This window comes from Euphorbia lathyris, chromosome 8 (genome assembly GCF_963576675.1).
Source record: "Euphorbia lathyris chromosome 8, ddEupLath1.1, whole genome shotgun sequence".
Taxonomy (NCBI): domain Eukaryota; kingdom Viridiplantae; phylum Streptophyta; class Magnoliopsida; order Malpighiales; family Euphorbiaceae; genus Euphorbia; species Euphorbia lathyris.
Window position 1 is genome coordinate 84,014,450 of NC_088917.1, and position 9,280 is coordinate 84,023,729.

A 9,280-nucleotide genomic window follows, 5' to 3' on the forward strand; every position below is an offset into this window, starting at 1 on the left:
AGTACTATAACCGAGTACTCAGCCTCTCCTTTCTATTCTTCTAGAAATGATAAAGTGTTTGTCCTAAACAACAATTGCTAAGACACTTTAGATGATTGAAAATCACTCTAGACTTTTACACAATAATTTGGAAATTGGTGTAAGGTTTTTGCTTTGCTTTTCTCACAGAACTTCAAGTATGAATTTGGACAGCGTTTCGGCTAATTGAAGATCTGCATCGATTAAAGCAAATGAGAGGCCTTTATATAGTGACACTTGAGGCATCGGTCATTTCGAATTTCGAAATAACCGTTGGAGGGAAATGGCTTTCTGTTGTTGTCACTCAGTACGCGCTCAGTGTCGTTGGCCAATGAGATTCTTGCATCTTCTATCCACGGCAGTGCTCGGTAGTTTTTCGTTTGGCAAACAAAATGTTTCGACATTTTTGGCAAAGTCTTCTAAACAGCTTCCTGCGCCTTCTGAACTTTACCCAAAGTAGAAATACTTTGTCTAGAAGTTGGTTCTTGTCTGCCGCTGTCCTGACTGCTTGTCTCTTAACTCAGCAGCTTTCTCTTGAAGCTTTTGCTGGAAGGGTTCTCGATCCTTCTTCATGCTGAGTCGTCGTTTTGCTTGATACGACTTTGTTTCGTCTTCTTGGGTCGTGAGGTCTTGATTATGTTGACTTGGGCTTGACTTCCACTAATGGGCTTTTAGACTTTATATCTTAATGTCTTATAGATAAATAAACTCAACATTGAACAAACACATTAGTATATAAATAAATCAAAGCATTTAAATTTAATGTGTTAGAATATTTTTTATCAATTACTTAAATAATTTTGTCAAATCAAAATCATGTGGAAAGGTGTTTCAACATATTGTTCATTACCAGATTCGAAGAAGAAGGCAAAGAGTGACATTTATGTTTATAAAAATATCATCTAAACAACAATAAAAAGACATTAAAATAAATATATCGACATGATTGATTAAGACCTATGCCATCTGATACAAGTTATAACGACATAAATTATTATAAAAACTGTCACCGCGAATACCAATATGCCAATTTCCCATATATCTACTTGACATTTTTAATTATTAGTATGTCATGTGATGACATTAAAGGTGACATTAATAATAAAAAATATGCATCATAACAAGATTCATATGACAGTACGCAACTAGGCTGATGTCATGTATAGTATCTTCAAATGACAGAACCTAACCGTTATCTGAAAGTGCAACAGACGACAGTGAGCTCCGTGACAGATTTATATCTCGTGGGATGACGGTTTTTAACCGTCGTCTGAAGAGGGTTTTGGCATAGTGAGCCTTTGAGAATGTTTCATATATATATTTTGCTAAAATGATCTATTGTCAAGAATAACTTTTATATTAATTTCTCACAAGGAGACGGCTCTAGTACTACAAGGAAAATAAAGAGTTAATGACTGGAATTTACGACTGAATTAAATTGTGTCCTTATTTGGCAGTCAATCAAAGATGCTTCTCATTGTCAAATCGGTTATATGTGGAATTCTGAATAAACTTGGTATTCCCAAGCGACTTCCCAAATCCCCGCATATTATTACGGTTTGTTGGCAGCAACTATTAGTTATTAGCGTTTTAATATATTTTTTTAATATATTTTTTTGTAATGCTGTTAGTAACATATTATATATCTTAGATATAAATTATATTTTGAAGTTCCGATGTGACAGTTAAATAACAGTCAAAATATCATTTTTAAATTTTCACTAACGTAGTGCTAAAATTAATCTTGCTTGACAACGTTAAAAACATAGTGCTAAAATTGATCTTGTTTGGAAATGTTAGAGTTAAATTTAGACCATTTTGTACTTTAGAACCAAATCTATACTTCACCAGAAATGTTAGGGTCAAATTTGACACTTCAACTTTTAAAATAAGGGGCTATGTTTGAAAATCGGTTTAATGACATTGTTTATTTTTATACTTTTAATAGAATAAATGACTATAAAATAATGGCTAAAAATTAAGGAATGCAAAAATATTGAGTTACCTAAACATGTCCAGGGCCGGCCCAAAGGCCTACGGCCGCCCAGGGCCCAAGGCTAAAAGGGGCCCAAAAAATTTAATTTTTTTTGAATATATACTTTTTTTTTTGTTATAAATTTAGTTATAATATCCATTAGGTCTAAAAATTGACCAAATAATATGATAATTTAGGTCTAAAATGGGTCCAAATTTCTATTTTTAGATTTTTTAGTATAATTTTTTTATTAAGAGCCCATTATCTCGTATTTCTCCTAGGGCCGCTAAAATGTCAGGACCGGCCCTGACATGTCTATACTATATATAATAACTAGTATTGTGCCCGCGCGTTGCGCGGGTATCTAAATTTTTTGTACAATTATTTAAGATTGTTTAATTTTTTTAATTTTATATCATTTATATATAATGATATTGATATTATTTTTAAAATATACATGTTAGGATGTTTTGTAAGAATTTTTTTTTTGCTACTATTTTTACAACTTGTGAAAAAAGCGTCCAAATCTCACCTCATCAATGTCTCTTTTGTTGCACTATTATATATAATAATAATAATAATATAGAATCTATACTTAAAAAATGAGAAAAAAAACTTAAAATTGTAATAATAAAAACTAAATGTGTAATAATTTTATTTAAGTTATATTGGTTTCAAATGTATTTATTAAAAGTAAATGAATGAAACTTAAGAAGTTATATATTTATTTGTTGAAATACGAAAATGTGTAAAAATAACTTCAATGTTGATATTCAATGTTTATAGTTTAAAGTTAACATTATATTTTAATTATGATTCAACCATAATGAAACTCTTCAACTTGAAGGGGTGTTTGTTTATCCATTTTTCACCTTCTGTTTGCTTTTTCATTTTAAAAGACAAGAATTTTAGGTGTTTGGTTAGACACATCATGTTTGCTTTTTACAGCTGAAAAATATTTTTTTACAAAAGCTGATAATCTATGCTTTTTGGAAAAACAGTTTTTTCCAAATGCAAACAGCAAATAGGAACAGTAACCATCAGACAGGAACAACAAACAGCAAGTAGTCAAACGGACCCTCAAGAATTTTAAAATTATTATTTGGAAACAACCGGAAACATTTGACATATTTATAAACTCTTAATATAATGTTGGTTTTAAATGACCCACAATTTTTCAATTGTCTTGAAATTTTGTTATGTGAGTTATAGACTTATTTTTCATTATTATTGATCTATACGAAGAATATTCAATCTACATTCTTTTAATAACTCTTTAATGTCACAATTATCTATTTTAAATATAAGTACGTTATTTTAATTAGGAATATTTTATAAAAGTATCATTAAAATTGAGGAATATTTTTGTAAGTATCACTAAAATTGCTGATAATAAAAATTGAAAATAAAATTATAATTTTGTCATTTCTTACTGTGTTTGAAAATTAAATTACGAATTCCCAAACATGAATTATATTATTGTAATTGTAAATGATAACTGAAACCAAACCAAATAACTTAAATTGTAAAAACACAAAAATTGAAATTGAAATCCTCTTAATTTGAGACGAAACTTAAAGCTTCTCACAAAAATAATTTCATTGAAAAGCTAAGTTTGCTTATTGCCGACTTAAAATGTCATATAATCACTTAAGTCTTCAACTTCTATCTCGAGCTTATGTATCTACAATTGTGAAAAAATAATATATGTTTATAATTTTTTTCAATATGCAAAGAAAGATTATTGTAATTTTACTAATAAATTTCACCTTGGAATTGTAGTCCTTGGTTTTCGTTCACATTCTTCGCACCAAAATGTATCATCTTTCGGCTTTACTTTCTTTCGGTAAATTTCACATGCCAAATAGTATCATCCGAATTTATCGTTGATGCTTTTTATTGTAGCAGCCACTGTGAAAGTCTTCTCCTGACCAATTAAAATATAAATCATATAAATCTAACAAAATTCATCATAGCCGTACTTGAAGATTTAAGTTTGTGGGGATGTAAATTTGTGAATAAAAAAATCACAAACTCCTTACATTATATAGTACAATAAATTGTAATAATTGATGCAATAATAATACTTATTAAATATAATTAATTAATACAATATCTCTTCATCTATCCTGAATTGTTATATGATTAAATTTTCAATTATTACTTAATTAATTAAATGAGCATCATTATTTTTATTGTAATTGGTAATGACTATACAAATTCTGCACTAACTCGAATTCCATACTATATCTAATTAATTATATTATTTTATTAAATATAAACATATAACTATACAAATTCTTAACTATATAACTTATCCACTAACTCGAATTTCATATTTCCTATATCTAATTAATTATATTATTTTATTAAATATAAAATTTTAATTAATTAAAATCCTTTTTATTTTAATTAATTAAAATCCTTTTTAATCTTAATTAAAATCATTTTTAATCTAGATTTTTAAATGCTTGACAACTAATGAAATAAGCATTTAAAACACTTCTCTCATTTTCTCTCTGCTTCCAAAATTATATATAGTATAGATGGAAGCAGAAAGAATTTACAAGAACTGTTTTAGAGGCTTTTTTGCTTAGTTGGCATCACAGGAGCAAAAAGAATAAATCAGTTAATGAGTTTTAATTATCTCACATTATTTATTGTCAATTAATAGCCTATTAATTAAAGTAATAAAATAAAGTAAGAGTTGCAGGAAGATGGAAAACCACAAATCAAAGAAAATTCAAAAGTCATGAATAAACCTATATATAAAGCATGATATATAGTATTTCATCATTATATTCATTGGCCATCGAAAATCAAAGACCTCCTTGACCTTTAATTTTGATTATATATTAGTTTTGTTTTTAATCTTATAATAATATAGTCTAGTCGGTGCCTTCTATGCTTACTTTGATTTTTACAAAGTAAGTTTTACTTTATTTTTTCTACCATTTGATGAGTTTACTTTGTTAAAGTTCATCACCATCCAATGGTGGAAAAAACAAAGTAATGCTTACTTTGTCAAAAACAAAGTAAGCAGAGCATAACCCTAGTCTTATATTTATACTATATATAATAGCGGAAGCAGAGAGAATTTACAAGAATTGTTTTAGAGGCTTTTTTGCTTAGTTGGCATCGCAGGAGCAAAAAGAATAAATCAGTTAATGAGTTTTAATTATCTCACATTATTTATTATCAATTAATAGCCCATTAATTAAAGTAATAAAATAAAGTAAGAGTTACGGGAAGATGAAAAACCACAAAGCAAAGAAAATTCAAAAGTCACGAATAAACCTATATATAAAGCATGATATATAGTATTTCATCATTATATTCATTGGCAATAGAAAATCAAAGACCTCATTGACCTTTAATTTTGATTATGTATTAGTTTTGTTTTTAATCTTATAATAATATAGTCTTATAATTTTGTTCTTATTTCAGTAAGTGATTCAGATTTATTTAGGAGCGATTTCCATTGATAAACTGTATTAATAACATTTTTTTCAAGAATTGGAAGAATTCAGACTTTGAAAAAACATAACACTTCAAATATTTTAAATTGCAAGATTATATAAAAAAATATTATACAATAACAGAAAGGAATGACTATTGCAAACATGTCAACATGGACAATAAATATGACTTCAATAATTTCCAAATATTATCAAGCAATTAAAAATATATGTTTGTTAATTTATTTACAATTTATAAATTTAAATTATTTTAAAATAAAATTTTAATATCACTATATGTAAATAAATAAAATTTAAAAAATATTAAAATGTTAAATTTCAGTACAAAAAACTAATCCACCCGCGCAACGCACGGACACAATTCGCAAGTTGTCTGATTTTCATCAAGGGAATTAGGCTTCCTTTCTCTGGGAAAAGACTGGTCGAAGACCTTAACTCGCTTGTTCATAAGAATGGAGATTTTTCAAACATACTTGCGGAAACTACAAAGAACAACAACTAAAAGAAATTCAATATTATTAAATTCAATACAATTTCAATACAATATTAAAATAGAAAACTTTAAATGAAAGTTTTTTTTATTCTTTTTCGTTATTCATAATTAAAAAGAATAAAAAAAGAAAAAAAAGGTTAATCGAATTGAATATTTTTTTAATGGAAATATATTAACATATTAATAGAATTTAGGGTAAATTTCAAAAACAACCCATGTGGTTTCATGTTGTTCAAAAAAAACTCTTGTGGTTTTTTTTTACAAAAAAAGGACCATGGTTTACGTCGTTACCCGAAAAACGGAAAACGGCTTAACGGTGTTAAAATTGTTGACGTGGCAAGGGGTAAAGTTGGAAATTTTTTTATTATTATTTTTTTCTTTTTCTTTTTTCTTTTTTCTTCTTCTTCTCCTCCTCCTCCTCCTCCTCATTCTTCTTCTTCTTCTTCTTCTTCTTCTTCTTCTCTCTCTTCTTCTTCTTCTCCTCTCTCTCTCTTCTTCTTCTATTTTTTTAAAAAATTCTGAAATCTAGACGTTACGTCTGAAATTTAGACGTTCAACATCTAGATTTCAGACGTGTTGAACGTCTGAAATCCAGACGTTCAACGTCTGAAATCCAGACGTTAACGTCTGGGTTTCAGACATTGAACGTCTGAAATTCAGACGTTCTTAAGAACGTCTGGATTTCAGACGTCCAGAATTCTGGAATTTTTCAGAAATTCTGGAAAATTTTCAGAATTCTGGAAATTAAAAAAAAATAAGAAAAAAAAGATGAAGAAAAAAAGAAGAAGAGAGAGAGAGTAAGAAGAAGAAAAAAGAAGAAGGAAAAGAGAGGAGAAGAAGAAGAAGAAGAAGGAGGAGGATGAGGAGGAGGAGGAGAAGAAGAAGAAAAGTAAAGAAAAATAAAAATAATAAAAAAATCTGGAATTTCCAATTTTACCCCTCTATTTTAACACTGTTAAGCCGTTTTCCGTTTTTCGGGTAACGGCGTAAACCACGGTCCTTTTTTTTGTAAAAACAAACCATAGGAGTTTTTTTTGAACAACATGAAACCACAGGGGTTGTTTTTAAAATTTACCTTAGAATTTACTAGAAATAGAATAGAATTTTTATTTTTATTTTAATAAAAAAAATAGAGAAATAAATAATAATGTTTTAATTTTATTCATTTTTAATAATTTTTTTTTTACAACATGACAGGTAGAATAAAATGGTGTAAAACCACTCCCTAGGGGTGTTCATGGATCAATCCAATAGTTATTGGATAAAAAAACCTAACCAATCCAATTAAGGAATGAATTCATGGATTGGTGGTAAATAACCAATCCAATCCATAAAAACTCTATAAAATTGGATTGGATTGGTTTTGGTTTGGATTGGTTATTAACCACCAATCCATAAATTAATTTCACCAAACCTATTACCTATTATTTCAATTAGGTTAAGTAATTTAATTTATTTTTTTTCAATCAATATCAAATCTGATTTTTTAATGTCTTCAATTTTCGTTTTATTATATTTAATTTTTCGTATTTTTTTCTTCCAAATGTTGTAAATTTTGCTCCTCGAATGTTTACTTTTTTTCTTATAAATTAAATATCAATAATTGTGTTTAAATATCAAATTAGATATTTAATTAATCAGATGTTTCTGTTAAAAAAAAGATATTTAATTAATCTATTAATTACCATAAAATTAAATATCCTGTTAATTAAATACGAAAAACATCAAATATTTTATTAGATTATTATCAATCCTTCGAATTTTTTATTTTGAGGTATTGATTGAAGTTTAATGGTCATAATGTAAAAAAAATATAAAGTTGAGTGACTTTTATGTTATGTTTTAAAGTTTAGGAGCCACATTGTGAAAATGAGCAAAGTTAAGTGGCCTAGGGGTGTGCATCGGTGCGGTTTAAACCGCATACCGAGCCGAACCGATTGAATTCAGTTTTTCGGTTCGGTTTTTTAACAATTCGGTTCGGTATCGGTTTTAATTTTAAATCTATTTTGGTATTCGGTTTGGTTCGGTTCGTTTCGATTTGGTTTGACAAAAAGTGTAAAAAAAACCGAACCGCACCGAATTACACATATTTTACATTCTTTTATATATATACACGCATATATTTGATTTTACAAGTTTAATTTTTTTTTTGTTGAGATAAGAACCCAGTACATATATATTTTGAAAGTATTTCAACTTTTGTTGTTGTTGAGGTAAATTTAATGAGAAAATATAGTGATTTTTATTTTTTATTTTTAACTTAATCCGGTTTGTTCGGTTTAAACAGAACCGAATTGTATATTTCGGTTCGATTTTAATTCTGTTTTACCTATTATTCGGTTCGGTGCCGGTGTGAATTATTTTGATTATTTCGGTATTCGGTATTTTCGGTTCAGTTCGGTTCGGTTTTATACCAATACACACTCCTAAAGTGGCCGTAGGTGTAATTTACCCATTAAACATCAAGTAACTAAATAAATACAAAATAAAAAATTATTTTGAATTTCATGACTTTACGTAGTATTGTTTTGGTCCTTTTAGTTTGGGCTTACCTTGATCTGTAATTGTTAGGAAAAAAAGTTTTGGTTTCATTTTAAAAATGTTGGGCTTTTTTAATTTGGATTGGTTAATTAACCAGTTAAATTATTTTATTCATGTGAAATTTTTCTATTGGTTTGGTTACAACCAATCCAATATAATAAATAAACCAATAAACTAGATATTTGGGTATTGGATTGGGTTGGATTGGATTGGATCCATGGATTGGTTAGAATTTTGAACACCCCTACCACTTCCCTTATTTCTATCAGTTTATGCTATTATTCTATCATAGAAAGAAATTAATTTTCTAGTACTCAAATATCTTTTTCATAGGAACAAAAAAATCAATCCAATTAAGTGGATAGAAAAATCTATTCTATTATATGGTATTTGTAGCTTTCAAATAAAATTTATTTATCTTTTTTTAATGAAACATATATAATGAATATTGATAATGTAATGTTTTAATTAAGGGATAAGGTGAAAAATACCTCTAACGTTTATAGTCAAGAAATTTTTTACCTATAACTTATAAAATAGTACAATTTTATCAATACGATTGGCAGTGAAGAGCAATTTTACCCTTATATTATTATAAATACAAATATTTTGTTACTTATTCTGCACCAATCGTATATCAGTTGGTTCTAAGAAATATTTTATTTTTTGTAATTTAGTAATAAAATTGAAAATTAATATTTATAAATTCTACTAAATATTTTAATTTTTTTTATCAACTCATACAAAATATAGTATACATTGTATTTTTTCCAT